Source organism: Narcine bancroftii, chromosome 6, assembly GCF_036971445.1.
Source record: "Narcine bancroftii isolate sNarBan1 chromosome 6, sNarBan1.hap1, whole genome shotgun sequence".
Taxonomy (NCBI): domain Eukaryota; kingdom Metazoa; phylum Chordata; class Chondrichthyes; order Torpediniformes; family Narcinidae; genus Narcine; species Narcine bancroftii.
The window spans coordinates 152,519,291-152,540,519 of record NC_091474.1 but is presented as its reverse complement, the minus strand read 5'-3'; the positions used below and the strand labels follow the sequence as shown (position 1 = coordinate 152,540,519).

Sequence of the window (21,229 nt, the reverse complement as noted above, 5' to 3'; positions counted from 1 at the left end):
TATCCCAACTCCTATACTCAATACTTTAATTTATAAAGGCTAAGATGCCAAAAGCTTTCTTTACAACCCTCCCCTTATGCAACATCACCTTCACGGAACAATGTACCTGTATTCCCAGATTTCTTTACTCCTCCGCACTCCTCAGTGCCCTATCATTTACTGTCCATGTCCTACCTTGGTTTGGCCTTCCAAAATGCATCACCTTATCTGCATTAAACTCCATCAGCCATTTTTTGGCCCATTCTCCCAGTTGGTCAGATCCCTCTGCAAGCTTTAAAAATCTTCCTTGCTGTCCACAACGCCTCCTATCTTTGTATCATCAACAATGAGATTATACAAGGACCGCTGCACTTCTTTAAGATGACTCCACTGTAATCGTACACAGAGGCAAGGCCATCCTGGATAGAAAGAGACAGGAACTGATGGAACTAAGGCCCAGAGCCTCAAAATTCAGAGGAGTAGATTTCAGATGGAGATGAAGAGCAAATGCTTCCCCCCCCCCCCCCCCACCCCCAAGAGTGAATCTGGGGAACTCACTGCCTAAGGAAGGCCACCTTATTAAATATATTTAAGAAATATTGTAGAGGAATTAAGGATTATTTGGAACAGGCAGACGTCCATGACTAGATTAGCAATGATTTCATTAAATATTGAGCAGACTCCTGCTCTGAATTCTTATGTTCTATTTTCGTCCCACGACTTTAAAAAAAAATGCAGGTTGGTAGGCTGAATGACCACTGTAAATTCCTTCTACTGTGTAAGTGCATGATAATTTGGGTAGGTGAAAGTGGTGGGCAAGAACAGAATTTGTTTGGGTAGGAGAAATGCAAAAATGGATGCTTGGTGGTCAGTGTGAAGTCAAAGTGCCCATTTCTGTACTATATCTCACAATGCAACTTGAATCAAACCACAAGCAGTAAATCTTGGTTCATCAACAGCATACTCATTTGCATCATTCGATTCTGGGTTAAAAGAGCATGGGCTTCTTGACACTCTTCACTTACAGAAAAATATTAGAGGGAGACCCTTTCTTAACTGCTTACTGACCTCCTGAGAATTTCCAGCAGTTTCTGTTAAGTTTATGTCAGATTTCCAGGATCTACATTTTTTAAAAAAAACATTCACATTAGAGGCTTCATAGCTCCACACAAAACTTCCCCTAGCACTATTTATTTCATGAGTGGCAAGAGGTGTGAAGGGGAAGAGATCCTCTAAAAATTCCAACATTTATTCTTCAACCAATAAAAATGCAGATCATCCGGCAGGTTTAATTTGCTGATCCAAACTCAAGATATTGTTTTATTTAAAATGGATTATTGATTGTAGAGGGGGTTTGGGTCAGAGATAATGAAAGCGACTAGAAATGCAAATACATCCTTTAAAATATTATGGAAGCAGCAGATATTTCAGACCAATTCCTGGAATGGAAGGAATCGAGCTGATGTCTATGCGCCAAGTTTATCATCGAGTTTTAGATAAATTATTGAAAATAAAATGTCCTGCTATTACTTCAAAACAATAATCCCTGGAGCACGTGGCATAACAAGCTACCTAAACGCATCATCATTTTTTTTGGAAGAGCTTCCAATTCAGTAGTTTGTTAGTGGCGCCCTCTGGTAGAAGCCTGGCTTCGTTACAAACGTCACGTGAACTATTGACCTGAAGCGAGATCGAATCCCATCAAGGACCATCCGCTGTTACAGACCCCCCCCCCCAAAAAAAAGTGCATCAACGTCAATAATTTGCGATCACACATGCAAACAACATGCAGTTAAATCTAATTCAATCAGATGCTTACACATGATCTGATACAAGAAATGATTTTGAACTAGGCGATGATAAAACAATGCAGGCGGATTTATTTCTCCGCATTAGACATTGCACGAACAGGGATTGTGACAAGTTATGATCTTTAATTCTATAATACATTCTAGCAGGTTATCCCCCCCCCCCCCCCCGGCACGTGTTTGTGCAACACGCATTTGTCAATTCAAAGGGACGAGGGCTTTAGACGTGGCGTTTCCAATTCAAAATAACGACAGGCAGAAAATCAGAATACCTACGGATAACAGGAATGACAACAAGGTTTTATTTGACCTCTGACAAAAGTGTCCATATATTCCCATAATACACAGCCACATGAAAACAAGTTTGGGAATGTCATCGACAGTGGAATGAAGCATCTCGCGTTCCCAAAGCAATCCTTTCCAACAGAAAGGTTTTCCGAAGCCTGCGTGAACCTCCGTTCACTTCTCTCCAGTGGACTGTTCAACTACAACCCGGGTATTTTAACCAGAACATTCACAGGTAATCGCGGATGATCTTGCATATTACAACAGACCATTTCCAATATTTCCTTTCGTGTAAACAGTAAACCCGCTTGTTACATATTCATTCTATTGGACCTTTCTTCAGAATCCGTTCATTGTGACCTATCCACGATGTCTTCTTTCTGGTTTTGCATTGCGGAAATTATCCACCTCATGCGCGCAATGCTGTCAAAGCTAATGTTCGTCGGAGGAGTGCTTTCATTATTCACTTTCAAAATTCCTTTGGGCGTTTGGTGCCGCAAGTCAAAAACACCCACTCCAAATTTAGAATTGCACATTTCTCCTGCTCTTGCCAGAGTCTTGAGGAGAACTACTTAACTCAGTGGAGAGATCAAGATTCTTTTACATAACATCAAAATGCTACAGCCACCAAAAATGAGTGGATTTGATTTTTTTTTTAACCATGCTGTTTAAAACTGGGACCCGAAGTATTTCCATTTGGATTCAACAACAGTGGTCATGTTTTTGTAATCTACGAACTGCGTTGAATTTGGAATGTACACACCATTCCACAAATGCATGAAATGTCATCGTATTTTGGATAATATTCCGCTATCGAAAATGAGCGTTCATATAATCTGGAGAATTTCACCTTGAGAGCAAATCAAGTCAGTCGCAATTTGACACGGTTCTGCGAACTGTTTGGAGTTTAGCATAAATTGTCAAGAAAATAACGTTTCAAATGTGGCCATTTCAACGAAGTTAATTGTATAATCTACACGTCTTTATCCAAATCAATTATTTTTCGTCTTTGTTGTATGATGGGTTAGTTCACTTGTGCACTGGTATGATCCAATTTCTCATTAACTGGTCATATCCTGGTAGAACAGTGTGCAAAACCAAAAGCCAAGCAGTGATCTTTACCATTACTAGAAATGCTGTTCCGGAAATAATGAACCTTCATCAGCCACCCCCCTCCTCCAAACAATAAAAAAACCCCTAAAATATGAGGCAACTTAGTGTCGAAATAAAACAAACCTGTTGGGGGCAGTAGGTGGGGATAGATAATGTTGCATCGCGTCTCAGTTTTGAGCCACGAGATCGACTTAATGAGTCGCTTTTGGATTATTACTTCATCAACCTTTGTAATTGCACAAACCCGTGTTTTGCCTTTTGCATGATGGGCATTGAAGGAACCATTGCGGCTTTTTTTTAAAACACCGAACAAAAATTAGGCGGTTTTATGCACTTCCAAATCCCTGGTGACATGTTTCTACTCGTTTCACGGTTTAGGAAACGGATGAATAACGGGGTTTTTTTTAATGCGTTCTGGACTCATTGGTTGATTTTTTTGCAGACACCCGACTGTGAATCACAACTCACGATAAAATTACGGTGGAAAATTACATGCACCTTGCATCGATAAACATCATCCAACTACCAACGAAGCACCTTTAGAAGAGCAATCATGCATAGGATCACAGACAGAAAATTATCACAATATCCTGCAGCTCATTCATTCACTCTCAAGATGTCAGAATCGTGCTCAGTGATGAGAAAGTGAAATGCTTAATTTATTTTTGTTCCAACAACATTTCGGCCATTATAAATGCAATTTTATACAATACAGACATGCCAGATTTACTGAATGCGAGCTTCAGGCAAGACTGCAGGGGTTCAAGGGAAAAGTAGAAATATTATTGCAAGAGTAAAGACACAGATCTTAAACAAGCAGTCTGAATCAACATGCGCAGTGCAATTGTTTTTCCTTCCCAATGCATCATCCTCTTACCTTTGGAAGTGAAACGGTGGGTTTTTTTTTTAAATCTGGTGTGATTCTCTTTCGCTAAATCCGAAATCAGTTGAATCCTACCATTCGAGTTAAAACCAATGATAAACGTTTGATGCAGGTCCAGGAGAACTGTATGAATGTATTCTGTGCAACAGGGCTAGCGTCAGCTCTGAGTTACGGGGTACTGCTGAAGCAGAAGCGAGTGAGAGCGTCAGTCCCCGTGAATCATACACTCCATATATTCGTTTTCTTTTAGAAGTAGTAACGTGGTTAATTTATGTCATCTGGTCTGAGTCTGCGCAGCCAAAAGAAGTCCGCCTACCGTTAAGGATCTGCTCCTGCTTGAGATGGTCAATTTCAGCCGTGTTGCAGACACCAATGGGACAGAAATGTACGTGCCAGATGCAAGGAAATGGAAACGTGCGAACATTCCGATTTCACAACACTTCATCTGAAAAAGGCGCGCACGCCATTCATGAAAGAATTCAACGTGATTATGATGACGAATCCCACTATTATGTCAAATATCAGTTGCACTTAAAAAAATTTAATAGTGACATGTTTTTGTTATTAAATGCATTACAGTAACAAAGTAAATATACTTATATATGATTTTATGGTGAGGGCATTGTTATTACCAACACTGTCTCGGCGACCTTATACGTTTTCTAAAATAGGTTGATTTTATTCCCAGTTAAATTATAAGTAATTTGGGATTATACAGTTCAATATTTCATTGAAAATACAAAGTCAAGCTAAGCTAACGTGTCGGAATGTTGCAAAATAGAGCATTCGGAACACGTATAACATGTCATCAGTGCCTAGGTTAGAAGGAAACAGTTTGTTACCGTGAAAACTAAAAGGTAATCCTCATTACTCTGGCAACCTTCAAAGATAAGGGGGAAATAAATATATTTCATTTTCGAATTCCAAATAATTTGAGGTTTCCAATCGCGATTTAGATTATGAAAATTACGATTTGACAATATTGATTCAGGCAGTGAAAATATGTTCTCTTATTTATTGCTAATTTGTTTAAGACGTGCGTTCAAAAGTTGATTCATGGGGTCCTAAATGTTTAAGGTACATTTTGCAATAAAATGGTGTCGTTAAGATGTATCGTGACCCCCCCCCCCACATCTTTCACAGTAACCCGAAGGAAAAAGTGACTAATATAACCCATTGAAACAACCTGAATTGATTGTATTTCCATTGTCATTTTCATTGCTTTCTTCCATTTTTTAAAAAGATAATATAACTGACCAAGATTTTTAAAAAAATATATATTTCTATTGGCTGGTTACTTCTGAGTATTTTGCAATTAAATGCACACAGAACTAACATTTCTCAGATGTTTGAAGCATTTTTTTGAGAAAGGATAAAATAATCAGAACAAGCATGTTCACATGATATATTCTGGCACATGTATATCTTCATCTCATTTAATCACAAATGGCATGAAGAAGCATACAGGAGGGAGATCAACAGCAAAACCAAGGAGATGATTGTAGACTTCAGGAGGAAGTTGGGGAAACACAACCCTGTCCTCATTGAGGGGTCAGTAGTAGAGAGGGTCAAGAACTTCAAATTCTTGGGTATCAACATCTCCAAGGATATGTCCTGGATCCTCCATGTTGACGCAATTACAAAGAAGGTGAGTTGTCTGACGAGATTCAGTATGTCACCAAAGACTCTCATAAACTTCTACTGGTGTACCATGGAGAACATTCTGGTGGGTTGCATCACTGCTTGGTATGGAAGCACCGACTCTCAGGACAAGAATAAACTCCAGAGGGTTGTTGACTCTGACTGAGACATCACAGGCACAAGACTTCACTCTATCGAGGACATCTACATGAAGCAGTGTCTTAAAAAGCCCTCAAAGATCCCCCACGACACAGGCCATACCCTCTTCACTCTGCTACCATTGGGGAAAAGGTACAGGAGTCTAAAGACAAGCACTCAATGGCATGAGGACAGTTTCTTCCCAACTGCCATCAGATTCCTGAATAATCAATGAACCAAAGACACGGCCTTACTTTTAGTGCACTATTATTTTAATAGTAATGTTGTAAGATGGTTATCAGATAAATGTTTGCTCCATGATGCTGCTGGAAACGAGTTTCATGACTTGTTTATGGCAATAAATTCTGATTTATAATCAACCATTATACTTGAAATAAGGAGGATCTATTTCTAAGGTTTTACAATACTTACAATACAATGGAGATGGTCAGGGTACCCATCTGTGGATTGCTCAGAAGTAATTTCCACCTTGCAGACCCACAAGAATGATAAGTTTCTTAACATATGATGGAGGTGATCACCAAATGGTTGCTATTTACAAATTTTAATATTACTCAGTGTGGTAGAAACACAGATTTTAAAAGTATTTAGATTGGAACAAATTAACATAAGTTGATCATTCATGGGTCTGAAGTAGGGTCCTGAAATTCAAAGGAATATATCTATTCTTGACGGTGATGCCCAGAACTATTATAAATAATTCAGGTTCATGATAAGCAGGGAAGCACAAATGCTGTCAATGCTGCAATCTTGAGTAAACAAAGAATTACTTAAGGAACTCAGCAGGTCAGACAGAATTCATGGGTAGAAATGGTCAGTCAGTGTATGGAGTTGGAGCCTTTTGATAAAAAAGGATAAAGGGTTCTAACACAAAATGTTGATTGACTATTTCTCCCCATGGATGCTGTCTGACCTGTTGAGTTCTTCCGGCAATCCTTTGTCTGCTAAATCTAAGCAGGGCTTTGCATAGCTGCAGCAAATCTCATTTCTCATTAGATTACGCTTTTTGTAAATTGCTAACATTTTGTATAATGTTTTAACTTTTTTTGTAGTTAACTAGTATGTTTTGATGGAGCACCTGGTGGCCTTTATGCATGAACCTCTGGATATCTGATGTTGGTTGCATTTATAAAAAAAAACAGTTCTACACATTTTGGTCAAAAACAATGGTCACACCTTCTTTAAAGTTCAACCTACACAGTTTTGATCTATAAATTCATATTTAAATATATGATCAAGTCTATGTAGCTTACTTTGCCAGCTATCTTCTTGATATTGGCAAGAATTCATCATAATCTCTGAATTGTGGAAACTATTGAGGCTGTAGCAATGAGCAATGAGCTCTCCGAACCCTTCTCCATTGACAACGGCGTGAAGCAAGGCTGCGTCCTCGCACCAACCCTCTTTACTATCTTCTTCAGCATAATGCTGAAACAAGCCATGAAATACCTCAACAATGAAGACGCTGTTTACATACGGTACCACACGGATGGCACTCTCTTCAATCTGAGGCACCTGAAAGCTCACACCAAGACACAAGAGCAACTTGTCCGTGAACTACTCTTTGCAGACGATGCTGCTTTAGTTGCCCATTCAGAGCCAGCTCTCCAGCGCATGACGTCCTGTTTTGCGGAAACTGCCAAAATGTTTGGCCTGGAAGACTGCCTGAAGAAAACTGAGGTCCTCCATCAGCCAGCTCCCCACTATGACTACCAGCCCCCCCACATCTCCATCGGGCACACAGAACTCAAAACGGTCAACCAGTTTACCTACCTCAGCTGCACCATTTCATCTGATGCAAGGATCGACAACGAAATAGACAACAGACTCGCCAAGGCAAATAGCGCCTTTGGAAGACTACACAAAAGAGTATAGAAAAACAACCACCTGAAGAAACACACAAAGATCAGCGTATACAGAGCCGTTGTCATACCCACACTCCTGTTTGGCTCCGAATCATGGGGCCTCTACCGGCATCACCTACGGCTTCTAGAACGCTTCCATCAGCGTTGTCTTCGCTCCATCCTCAACATTCATTGGAGTGACTTCATCACCAACATCGAAGTACTCGAGCTGGCAGAGTCCGCAAACATCGAATCCACACTGCTGAAGACCCAATTGCGCTGGGTGGGTCACGTCTCCAGAATGGAGGACCATCGCCTTCTCAAGATTGTGTTATATGGCGAGCTCTCCACTGGCCACTGAGACAGAGGTGCACCAAAGAAGAGGTACAAGGACTGCTTAAAGAAATCTCTTGGTGCCTGCCACATTGACCCCCGCCAGTGGGCTGATATCACCTCCAACTGCGCATCTTGGCGCCTCACAGTTCGGCGGGCAGCAACCTCCTTTGAAGAAGACCACAGAGTCCACCTCACTGACAAAAGACAAAGGAGGAAAAACCCAACACCCAACCCCAACCAACCAATTTTCCCTTGCAACCGCTGCAACTGTGCCTGCCTGTCCCGCATCGGACTTGTCAGTCATCAATGAGCCTGCAGCAGATGTGGACATACCCCTCCATAAATCTTCGTCCGCGAAGCCATGCCAAAGAAGAAGAATAGAAATTATTTCTAAATTCTAGGCAAGATTTTTTTTCACATTACATTGTGCATTACAAAATATCTTTTAATCTGAATTCCTGTACATGGTTCAAAGCTTTTGGTGCTTTCAAATTTTGTGCAATGGTTTTGTTAAAGGATATCTAATTTTATCCTCTATTGTTAGATACAGGTTCACACCACTCATCTTGCTGCAACATCACTCAAATTGTCTGCGAGCCCAGCCTGATCGTGTTCCTGAACAACCTCATGCATGTACTAACTATGTTCCACTTCTTGAATCCCTAACCCGTTATATGTGACCACACTATCAAAACTCTTAATGCTTCCTTCTATTTCTTCAACTTTTCAGACTCCAGGTCTCATTCTTAGAAATGCAGAGCAGCTGGATAAAAGGCTATGGTGTATATGGGACAATTCTTGAATTGAAATGGAAGAGCTTTTAAAGATTATGGCTAACTTTTTTGTAACATATGCCCTCTTCTTTTAAAACCCTAGGCTAAAACTATTTGCCCAGGCTCTCAGCAGTCTATGCTTGAATTATTTTTGTTTAATTCTGTTTTCTTGCTTATGTTAACTTTTGTAAATCCTACTTTTTGGTTCATCATTACAGATGATCATTATCTGCTACCTCAGAAATAGTATCTCTTCCTTTATTGATGACTGGTTGAGGGTAATTGTTCAGCATCTGGCATTTACTTATTCCTGTTTGCCAAGCTTTTAAGAAAACTTCATTACCTTGAACTCTTCTAAACTTCCAACATAACAGAAGAGACCTTTGTGTCAATTTTGATATCACCTCTATGTATTTTATCATTCTTCTTTATTGTAATTCGAAGTAGTTTTTCTCATCCTCTGCTATAACAGACTTGACTAGTATTCTGCTGCCTTGGTGATTGTTTTGTATTTCTTATTTTTAACTCAAATCTTCAAATTCTAAGACATTTAATCATTCTTAGATAAAATTATTGTTAGATGGTTAACCAAGCTTGGCATATTGCACATGACTAAAACCAATACGATTTGCTTTCTCGTTGGTCCCAGAATACATCGTTCTAATGAAGTACTGTGAAGGTACTGAAGATATTCACTATATTTTGACTTGAGGTATTCTGCTCTTCTCAATTCAAATAAAAGTTCATCTTTGAATAAAACATGTATGCTTTTGCTTCAAGCATTACATTCTCCGAATGAATACATTTGTTTTTCGGTTGGTGCTACCAGGAAGACTGCGATTCAATGCCTGCTCTTATTCCTCAGTTCATTGCTGGCTGCAAGAGTTTGATTTTCAGCAGATAATCGAAATTTATTGATCAATAGCTATAATATAATCACAGGCAAATAATTTCATGTTTAAGATATCCTTTTGATGGTCAGGTATATTGTTTTCATTGGAAAATATCAATTTTCAGAGTTGGACAAACTCACAATCTATCATTTAATCTATCTATTTAATTGAATCTATCATTTAACAATAGTAAATTAATAAATAATCCTAAGAATAAACATTTACAACTCTGAGAAAACACATGAAAATAGTGTCCCACATATAACTGATAATTCCTTTGGGGGTTTTAGCTTAGGATGTTTCTCAAACCTGTGGCTTCTATTAAAAATGAAAGGACTTACTCCATGCCAAAGGTGCAATATCCAATCAGTGAGTTAAAGTGATGGAAACCAAAGAAACCAAACAAGTTTCCGCAACAACAGAACAACTTCCATCCAGAGAGCACCTTTAAAGCAGCCAACATGCCCAAACTGCTTCATTACATTCCAGACATGTAAGGAGATACCGGGGCAGATAATGAAACATAATCAGAAATGGCCTCAAAGGAAGCCATGAAGGAAGAAAGAGGTAGCAATTGATTTAGGAAAGGAATTCTTTAACTGCTTATGACCTCAGCAATTGAAGGCACAGTCACCAATGTTGGAGCAATTAAATCTGGATAAATTAGAGGAATTCAAATATTCAGAGGATTATAGGCTTGAAAGTAAAAGTAAGGAGGGTCAAGACCAAAGAAGGAATCTTAAACTTTGATAAAAATTTTATAATCAAGGCATTGTTTAACTGGAAAATATTGTAGGCCATTAAGCACAGGGAAACAGATGAAGATTAATTTGTGTGAGGACAAAAACAGCAGAGTGTTAGGTGACCTCATGTTTACATTGTATTAGATGAGATAGCATGGCCATGAGCATTTTAGATGAGAGGCAACAAATTCATGGATGAAAATGTTATTGGTGCTTGATCTTAGGGAGATAAGAATGACATGGATATGAGAATTTGGGGTCCAATTTGAAAAGAACTTGTGAGCAATCAGCATATTTTCAAGACAGATAGAAATAGAATTGGAGGTTAAAAAATGAAGCTTGATCCTATTAGGTCAGATATCTGGAAGTTTACAATCCAGAAGTTGATATCTTCATGATGACATATTTTCATGGACACAACAGATGGGGGAGAATAACTTGTCAGCTGAACAAATTTGTCAACAACAAATTTAATGAAGAAATTCTTCACTGCAGTAGCACATTAAAGAGAAACAAGTCATATTTATCAATGTGCTATCTTTAAAATGCCCAGCAACTAATGAATTAATTTCACCATGTAGATAAATAAGACAGGCATATTGTGGTGGGCATAACGCAAAATGAATATAATTAACCTGATTAACCTAAAAGAGCTTTGTAATGGAATATCTGCCTTCTGTAGTTGAAAAACCAAAACATGGCATAGTTAAAGAGGAACTGTTAATGTTTAAGATCAATGATCTTTCTTTCATTAGTTGAAATTTTGTTGACTGAAGTGATAACATTGATCCTTCCATGCAAACATTGCTCAGACCAATGAATATTTCCAGCATCTTATTTTTACTTATGGTTGATATATTTTTTTAATATATCTAGATAGAACTATTTTGTCAAATCTTTCCTAACTTATCTAACAAGGTCTACATTCCTCTTTAACTGTTCCTCTCTCCATGGTTGTTGACTGATCTGCTTACAATTTGTCACATTTTCTGTTTTCATTTCAGAATTCCAGCATCTCCCATGTTCTAATATAGAAAAAAGCATAATTAGAATGTCACATCATGTTGATTTTTTTTAAATTGCATTCCCTTGGTTCTCCCCATGAGAGCAATCCAATAGATAGTTCTGTGCATTAATTATATGAGAATGAGGGAATGTTGGCACCTGTTGAGACTACCCAGACAGTTCCTAAGTTTCAACTCCACACTATTACATCTCTGACAGAGAAGTTGAAGTAGATTCTGATAGAAGAGGAACATAACTGAGTCTGATTCTGCTGCATCTCTCAGTGTTGTAGTGAGATAAAACACTAACTCACACAGGTCATTTTTGTAAGTACATATTTGAAGCAGGTTTCTAATTAAGGTTAGGTATTTAGCCCTTGGAGAAAATAACATATAATTTAAGAAATAAATATGATACTTTTGCCAAAATATGGCAACCTTATCTAGAGCACTTTGGCGCACAACTATAACAACAGCTCACAGTTCTAAAAAGCAAAAAAAAACATAAAGTTAACTGCGGTGAAGCACCTCAAAGAGTGGAAGTAGATTAGAAAGACTGGTGGTAGTGTATGGTGAATTTTTCTCTTCTTTTTCTCTTTATCATTTTTTTTTGCCATTTTAATTGTTTTAGTTGTTTTATTTTCAAAGTTCTGGGGAAGGGAAGGAAATTACAAGTAAGCTGGCATAGTATTTGTATCTGAGAAGTGAATTATATTAAAAGAAAGTGTAAATACATTAAAAAGGATTGGTTTCTATTCAGATGTGATACTATGTTTGTTTTGGAAAAATAACATTTTCAAAAGGATACCTGTTTAGGATGTATGTTGGTTGAATTGTCCTAAAAATAAGTTGCCCTGACTCGAGCAGAAGACTCAAACTTGGTCCATGTTTTTATACATAAAGGTTCTGCTTTGTTTTTATGCATGAGCATGGTATGTTTCTTGTAGAAAAAAAACACATACGCACAGAAATGCTGAAGGAACTCAGCTGTTCTCACAGCATCCAGAGGAGGTAAATATATATTTTACACTCGTGTCACAAGGGGGTGCTGGGGGTGTGTACAGCACCTGGTGACACCATCAGAGGGGGTGACACCAAATGACTGACTATAAAATTTTTGTGCAGTGTTTCAGCAGAATTTATTTTTAGAAAGTATCCATGAAGATAGTAATAACAACAAAAATATTTTTCATAAGCCCACCATAGATGTATCAATATACCTACATGGCTAAAATTCTATGCTAATTTACTTTTTGAACCTTCTAATGAGCTCAGGTCAGAGCAGTCATTATTACCCAATTACAGTGACGTTTTGAATCAAGTGGTTTCATCTGCACACGTGCTACAAACACACACAGTTGCTTACGTTGTTCCTGGTGTTTTTGTCAAATTTTCTCATTTTTTCACTACAATATTGTGAATATTAATATTTGTGAACCGATACCAATAGCCTTTTTGAGAATGAAGTAGTAATTAAAGGAAATTCAAAGTAGAAAGATTTTACAAAACAATTTTGTTTTTAATATTTATATAATTTACGAAATATTACTTTTAAGCAATTTACAACTATATTTATCACCTATTCTAGATTTGTACAACTATATGTGCAGGGTGGGGGGGCATGTGACACCAACCCTAGTGATGCCCACTCGATATATTATTGATGTTTCGGACCTCCGCCCTTCTTCAAGGTATGTTTCTTGTTTTCTTTTCAGTAATGTGAGGCTTGCCTAACATTTTATTGCTAATGGGAATGTACATCATCTCCTATAATTGTTACATATATATTAGCTGCATTTCTTCACCAAAATGTTTCAAAGTTGCCTTGATTTGGAAACCAATGAAAATTTGTGTTCAGCTCTCTATATTTTAACAAAGGGAAGATAAAGAAAAGAATGAAAAGATTATTTAGCCTAACATGTCTGGAATTTATTTGAACGTCAAAGTAACTGAACACTTTAATAAAGTTCTGGCTGATTAAAGAGAACCAGGATAAATTGTAAAGGACAGGACATGGCTGAAGTTATTGATTTATTTATTTGGATTTATAGAATTTATAAAGGTTCTCTTAAAAGGCAGTTAACTAAAGTTGAACCTCCTAGAAATGAAAGCTAATAATTGACCTGATTAGGAAATTGTCTTAATGGTCGGAGCCAAAAAAAAAGGAGGGTGGGGGTATTCATAGGATAGATATAAACAGTTTAGTGATGACATGTTTGATCTAATGAAATTATCCAGAGATATTAATAGATTGAGCAAATAGGCAAATTTGTGGCATTTTAAATGAGATAAGGCGAAGCAAATTTATCTGCCAGAAATATTTGCAGTTTTTCTCCATAGATTTTCCAAATTTACTGTCTATTTTCATAATTTTCTGTTTTAATTGGTTTCCTTGCAGAAACAGTATGTCTGTAATGTCATTTGGAATCAAAAAAACAATTTCAAAAAGAACAGAGATCTTTCTCATTGGTCTAAAGTTAGAAACAGACAATTCTAAGAAATTCAGGGGAAATTTGTCGATGGGTCATTAAAATATGAACAGGTGCAGAAAATATTCAAAAAAGGTTAAAAAGAATGGTGGAGTAGTGATTTTCTGCAACCATACTGTGAGCAATTCTGAGACTTGTACTGTAAGAAGAATGTGTAGGTCCTGGGGAAAGCCTTGACATTTACCAGAAATACTGCATATCCCGATTGCATATCTGGATTGCATGGGAAATTTCATGATCCATGTTTATAGTCCCAGGGATTTTCAAGGTTAAAACGTATAAGCAATTAAGGTTCATAAAAGATGGGAAGTATTTCTGCTCTGAGAAATCTAGGAGTTTTAGCACAATTTAATAACTGAAACATGCATTTTCAAGAATAAAAAATAAAATGATCTATACAAAAGTATGGTCATAAACAATAATTAATATTAACTCAGTGATAAACTGAGATTGATGGATTTTTGTCAAAAAGGCATATGGGGAGTATGGTCATGAATGCCAGAGTAGGTTTGCAGAGCTTGTATTCTCATATTTAAATGCTGTAACCAGCGATCTGCTTCAGATTTAGTCGTGGTAAATTGCAGAATAAACTTTCTTAGAATAAAAGAATAGTGGGAGCTGCTGAAAATATAAAGTAAAATTGGAAATGCTGCAAATAATTGGTCCGCATTTATGGAAATAGAATATGTTCCAGGTTGATGACTTTTCAACAGAACCATGATAGATAATAATTTCCACAGATTTGCATTTCTTGTTCAGTATTTCCAGTTTTCTCTTTTTTTGTTTGTTCCCTAGTCTTCCTCCTTCTCACCCTCATTTTGCTCATTTTGTTTTCTGCTTCTGTGTTCCATTTTCTTATGGTTCTTGCTTTCCTATGCAAGTATGAAGTAGTATGATGTGGAATTGCACCATTTTCTGGTGCTGCTTTTGTGATGTTGGGCATTAATGCAGATTGAGCACCTTGTGGGCTGCATGAATGTGAGCAATAACCTAGGGAAGCCATTCTTAACCTTTTTTTGGTTGTGTCCCCTGCCAGGACTCTGCTCAAAGTTTATGGGCCCCCTTCCACGTTAAGCAGTCACGTTTTGGTTTCTACTATACTTAAATGTGCTGTGGACCCTGGGGTTGGGTGGGGGTGGAGGGCTGTGAGGCCCCTTTTAAGAATGGATAACATTTTCAAGTAATTATCCATTCTGAGATACAGTAAGGAAGAATGGCATTGAGTAATTGAGGGAGTAAGAGAGGAAGAGTGCCAGATATTTGGATTGGTTTGTCATTGAAGGAAGAGTTGTGGAATTTCCACCTTGTAGTCAGTTAAGAATAGGGAAAATAGAGTTTTCCCAGAGGCACGGTAAATTGGAAGGTACCATCTCTGAAAGTAAATTCCTGGTTAGGGATGGGAATTTAATTCAACCTTGGCCTGGAAAGGGAACAAGAGCAAGAATGGATTGCGGCCTATACTAGGCATTGTGGAGATCAGGAGAGAATGGGAGTAGCACATAGATCGCATCCTAGATTCACAATACCTCCTGATTAGTCAAGAAGGTGAAGCAATGCCTAACTTTCTAAGTACGCTGAGAAAGGCAAAGCTACCAGCCACAATCTTGACAACTTTTTACAAGAGTACAATTGAGAGTATCTTGTCTGGCTGCGTAATTGTGTAGTTCAGTAACTGCAAAACATTAAGCTACACAGAGGATCATTAAAACAGCCATGAGGATCTCTGGGGTCTCCCTTTCTTTAATGGGTGAAATTTACTGATAGCACTGTCTGAAGAGGGCTCAAGGAATTCTAGAAGACCCTTTCCATCTAGTGCACAATATCTTCAAACCACTTCCAACAAAAAGAAAGTATAGGGACATCAAAATCCGTATAGCCGGGCTGGGGAATAGGTTCTTTCCCCAGGCTGTGAGACTGATGAACAGTACCTTGTAATCATGTCAATCATCCAAAATATTTATTTATATTTATTTTGATTATTTATGTGATTTTTATGTACTGTATTGTGTGTTTATGTATGCATTCTGGAAAGACTGCTTTGTTAGGTTGTATATGTACAATTAGATTATTATATATTTGATCTTGAACTTGATCAGGAAAGAAGATCGAAAACTTAAGTAAAGGGAAAAATCTGTAACAGTGTGATGCTAAAGTGGGAAGGATCAGAACTGAAGAGAAAGTATGTTTTGAACACAAAATAAATGGTACAATCATGAGGTGGAACACTTATCTACTTAAAGGACATTGTGAATGATCAGTTTACATTTGAAATAGTTATTACAAATGTCAATATGCCATTTATATCATAAATGGTGAAACAAAAACAAAGACTAAAAAGTCTGCTCTTAAGTAAACAAACACTGTTTAAATTAATGAGCTAACAAGCTGATGTAGATTTTTAGTTGCAGATCATAGATACTGGTTGTCTTAATTTTCACAGTAGAAGAAATAAAAAAGATAAAATTTCAAGATGATAAACAGGAATATTATTTGTTTCTCTTTCCATGAATGCTGCATAACCAGCTGAATATTTACAAATATTTCTCTCTTTATTTTAATTTCCATACTGGAGAGCAACAGAATTATCTGCAATGGAACACAAATTAAGTAGAAGGAGACTATTGGGAAGCCCAATGGTGATATACAGCATGAAGAAATGCTTATTAAATATGTGGCAACCATCAACCATTCATTTGCAAAAATCTTATAATAATCCCATTTTACTAATCAACTACAACCACTGCACACTACGCCAATTACAGGCCTACAACCTGTATGTCTTTGGGCTGTGGGAAGAATTTGAAGCATCTGGAGGAAATCCTGTGGCCAAAGAAAGAATGCGGAAACTGTATAGAAACAACAACAGAAATAAGGACTAAACCCAGTTTGCTGGAGCAGCAATTCTACTGGCTATGTCATTGTGTCTGTGAAAATATCTAATTATGGCGTGAGAATTTATGATGATTGTTGAGTAGATGTGAAACTTGGTGTGAATTCATTATCTAGACTGCCTAGACTGAAGAATTCTTCATCAGTCTGCTATAGTTTTAATTAACCTATTTTCATTGCTTTTATCAATTGTTGCAGGTCTTGTAAAATACAGGTATAACGATTGTTTTCCCAGATATTGTTCCTTTTACTTGTATAAACACTGGAAGCAGGTTATTATCTTTAATTTTTATGTGTTGAACCAAATCATAACATTTGCCATCTACCACATATTATTTGATCAGATTATCCATTGCCAAACCTCAAAGATGAAAGAAGTTTTTGAATTATTTGGGTGTACAGAGATATGCTTACTCAGCTTCTTGTTATTATACTCATGCTGGCATATCTCAAGTCTGTAAATTACTGCAACAGCATGATGGTCATTCTTTTACTGTATTCTGATGATATGTAATTGCTTAATTTCATTTATGTTAGCTAATATGAAATTGCTTTCAGATTTCAAGCATTTTTAGGTTTTGTTTTTAGTACAACTGGAGATGATAATTTTCACCCAGCAATTCTGAAGTGTGAAAATGATGCCTGGTTCTTGTATATTATTAACTGAACACTATATGGCGAGCTCTCCACTGGCCACCGTGACAGAGGTGCACCAAAGAAAAGGTACAAGGACTGCCTAAAGAAATCTCTTGGTGCCTGCCACATTGACCACCGCCAGTGGGCTGATAACGCCTCAAACCGTGCATCTTGGCGCCTCACAGTTTGGCGGGCAGCAACCTCCTTTGAAGAAGACCGCAGAGCCCACCTCACTGACAAAAGGCAAAGGAGGAAAAACCCAACACCCAACCCCAACCAACCAATTTTCCCTTGCAACCGCTGCAATCGTGTCTGCCTGTCCCGCATCGGACTTGTCAGCCACAAACGAGCCTGCAGCTGACGTGGACTTTTTACCCCCTCCATAAATCTTCGTCCGCGAAGCCAAGCCAAAGAAAAGAGATGGCCTCTGATAGGAATAAGTACTTCACATTGTAGGAATTAAAGTTTTATAATGACCTCATTATATTTAGGGGGTTTTATACACAATGGCATGCAAGTTCTTTAAAAAAGGCAAATTTATCTTTTATGCTGACAACCAAAAATGCAGATTGCGTGGTGTTTTTATGTAGGGGTGAATCACGAGCTGGCTTCTGAGGTTGAAGGAGGTAGGGTGAGAAGTGCAGTAGTGTTGCCCGCCACTGTGGCGTCAAACATATGCACCAGGAAAGGAAAGCGGACTGTACTGAAAATGGTGACTGAAGAGCAGGTACGAGCACTAGTGGAGATCTGTGCAAGCAGTCTTAGGACTCGGGCAGATTTTCTATGCAACGTAATTGGCTTTTTGACCATATGGATTCTTTAAAATTTGCGATCTTGGGTCATGGGCTGACAGTGTCATCGTGACCACATCAGCCCTCCCCTCTGGAGCTGCATTCAGTGGCAATCCTTTTACGGAGGAGGTGGAGTGATTTGGATCCACCTCTGACACTTAACCCCCCCTCCCCCCCCCCCAAGGTGGAGGGAATGTGGAGCAAGTTGGACCAGGCAATCTTCCTCTGGACCTTTTAAGGAGGTAAGTGAAGCAATTTAAAAGCAGAGGATATCTTTTTTTACAAATCACTTTTATTCACTATAAAAGGGCCTAAATTTGACTGGAATGATCTATAGGTTTTGGGAATAAAAGGTTAATTATTATTACTACAACAATGAGAGTTTGTTTTTATATATGAAGAAGATAAATATGGAAACAGTGGACTGTTCCAATTTTCCCTTTCAATTTTCAACAATCAATCTTCCACAGTTTCCTGAGTTGAATGATTAATTTCCAAGAGTAAAATATTGCAGATGTTTCCTTCATATTTAACTTGGCCTTTTATCTCCTTCCTTCCCATTATTCTGGGACAAAAATACTCTTCCAGGTAAGCAGCAATTTACTTGTACTTCTTACAACTTAGTAAATTGATTTCTATGCTTGCAATATGGTGTTCTGTACACTGAGGAAATGAAGTGCAGATTTGTGACTCTTTGTAGAACACTTCAGTTTGCAATGAACTTGAGCTTACAGATATATGCCAGTATAGCGTATGCACTACGTGAGCCTGGAGAGGAACAACTCACACACCAAAGCCTTGGAAAACGAGACTGATTTATTGCTCTGGCTGTCACGCTTATATGGGTCCCTGGTGCTGATGTCAGGGCCCTGCATCATCGGAGTGCTGGCCTCAGATTGGCCAGCATTCCTGCCAGAGTTCCCCATCTTCCTGCTGTCCGGTGGTCACCTGGAACAATGACTGGCGTCATTCCCCCAAGTCAGCACGGTCACTGTGTTCATTGGCCATTTTGCGGGCCAGTCTGTGTTTCCACACTTGGGCTGCTAAATGACCCCCCCCCCCCCCCCCCAGAACTGGCAACTGGGCCCTTGTCCATAGCCTTAGGTGGCCTGCCCCTGTGTTGTGGGGGAGGAGAGGAGACTGGCTTGTTAAGGTCCAGATATGCCAGTTTCAGGCAGTTGATGGTAAAAGTCTCCTTCTTTTCGCCAAATTTGAGGATGAAGGTGGAACCATTGTCTCTAACGACCTTGTATGGCCCCTCGTAGGGTCATTGTAAGAGTGGTCCCTCCTCATGAACACGTACTGACAAGTTGTTAGGTCCTTCGGGACACTATGTTTGGGATGGCCATGCAGGGGGCATTGCTGTGGGACTAAGGACACCAGTTTTCACTGCAAGATCTCAAGGGTCACTGCGGAGTCTTCTGGGCATTTATCGGGGGCCAGGAACTTCCCGGGGATGATTAAAGGCGTGCCATAGACCATCTCCACCACCAAGGCATTGAAATCCTCCTTTGGCACGGTACAAATTCCCAACAGACCCAAGGCAGTTCATCTACCCAGTTGGTTCCCTTGAGCTGGGCCATCAAGGCTGCCTTGAGGTGCCTGCGGAAGTGCCCCATCAACCCGTTGGCCTGCAGGTGATATGACTTAGTGTGTTGGAACTGTGTCCCCAGAAAATTAGCCAGCGCTGCCCAGAGTGTGGAGGTGAATTGTACTCCCCTGTCCGAGGTGAGGTGCTCTGGGATCCTGTGTCAATGAGTGCCCTGGGTCAACTTTCAGTGGGACCGTCTCCGGCCACCTTGTGGAGCGGTCAACCATGGTCAAGAGGTATCTTGTCCCATGGGAAACCAGTAATGTTCTCACTAAGTCAATGTGTACATAGGTGAACCTGCGCTGTGTTGGCTCGAACGTTTGTGTGGGCGGTCTCATGTAAAGCTGCACCTTGGAGGACTGACAGTTCATGCAGGTCTTGACCCACTGGCTGACCTGTTTATGAGGCCATGCCAGACAAACCTGTTGGCCACCATTTTGATAGTGACATGGATGGTGGGGTGTGCCAGGTTGTGGATGGCCTCGTAAACCTGGTGCCTCCATGCAGCCAGGACGGTGGGGGAGGGGTTGCCAATAGAAACATTGCACAGCAGTGTCAGGTTTCCCGGCCCGAGGGATGTCCTCCACCCTGAGACTGGAGATGGCTGTCCTATGATTGGGTTTCTTGGGGTTCTGCTGCTGTACTTTGGCGAGGGCCACATAATCGACCACTTGGGACAAGGCCTGTAGCGATTTGATCATGGAGCATGATAGAGCTTTGGCTACAACGTTGTTTTTCCCCCTGATATGTTGAATGTCTATGGTAAACTCAGACATGTAGGACAAGTGTCTTTATTGTCAGACTGACAAAGGATCCAATACCTTATGGAAGGCGAAAGTCAGCAGCTTGTGATCAGTGAACATCCTGAATTGCCGCCCTTCCAAAAAGTAATGGAAATGTCTTATCGCCAGGTACAGCGTTAACAGCTCCCAGTCAAAAATGCTGTATTTGAGTTCTGGGGTGGGGGGTGGGGGGTGGGGGTTCAGAACAGTCTGCTGAAAAAGGCCAGGAATTACCACTGGCCTTTGATGAGTTGTTCTAGTACGCCCCCTATCATTGTGCTGGAGGCGTCGACAGTTAGGGTGATAGGTAACTCTGGTCTGGAATGGACCAGGAGGGTGGCATTGGCCAGCGTATCTTTGGCATTCTGGAATGCCTGGAGGAATCCTCACCCCAAGCAATGTCTTTTGCCTTGTCTGTCATCAACATGAAGAGGGGGCGCATGATGCATGCTGCCATTGGTATGAACGAGTGATAAAAGTTTATCATACAAGTGAATTCCTGCAGCTGTTTTACTGTGGATAGCTTAATGAAATGCCAAACTGCCTCATCCTTCTAGGGGAGGGGTGTAGCGCCAAGTCTGTTAATCCTG

At 39.3% G+C, this 21,229-nt stretch overlaps 1 protein-coding gene across 5 annotated transcripts in view; it reads right to left on the bottom strand.

Moving 5' to 3' along the window:
* Window positions 1-21,229, bottom strand: part of vsnl1a (visinin-like 1a) — a 124,605-nt gene that overhangs the window by 92,168 nt on the left and 11,208 nt on the right. For 2 of the 5 annotated variants that reach the window (XM_069886364.1, XM_069886365.1), the window contains exon 1: window positions 4,063-4,368. The exons of 1 other annotated variant lie outside the window; for it this stretch is intronic. The gene's annotated coding sequence lies outside the window, so the exon portion shown is untranslated. 2 more of the 5 variants (XM_069886367.1, XM_069886363.1) reach the window with 2 other exon arrangements.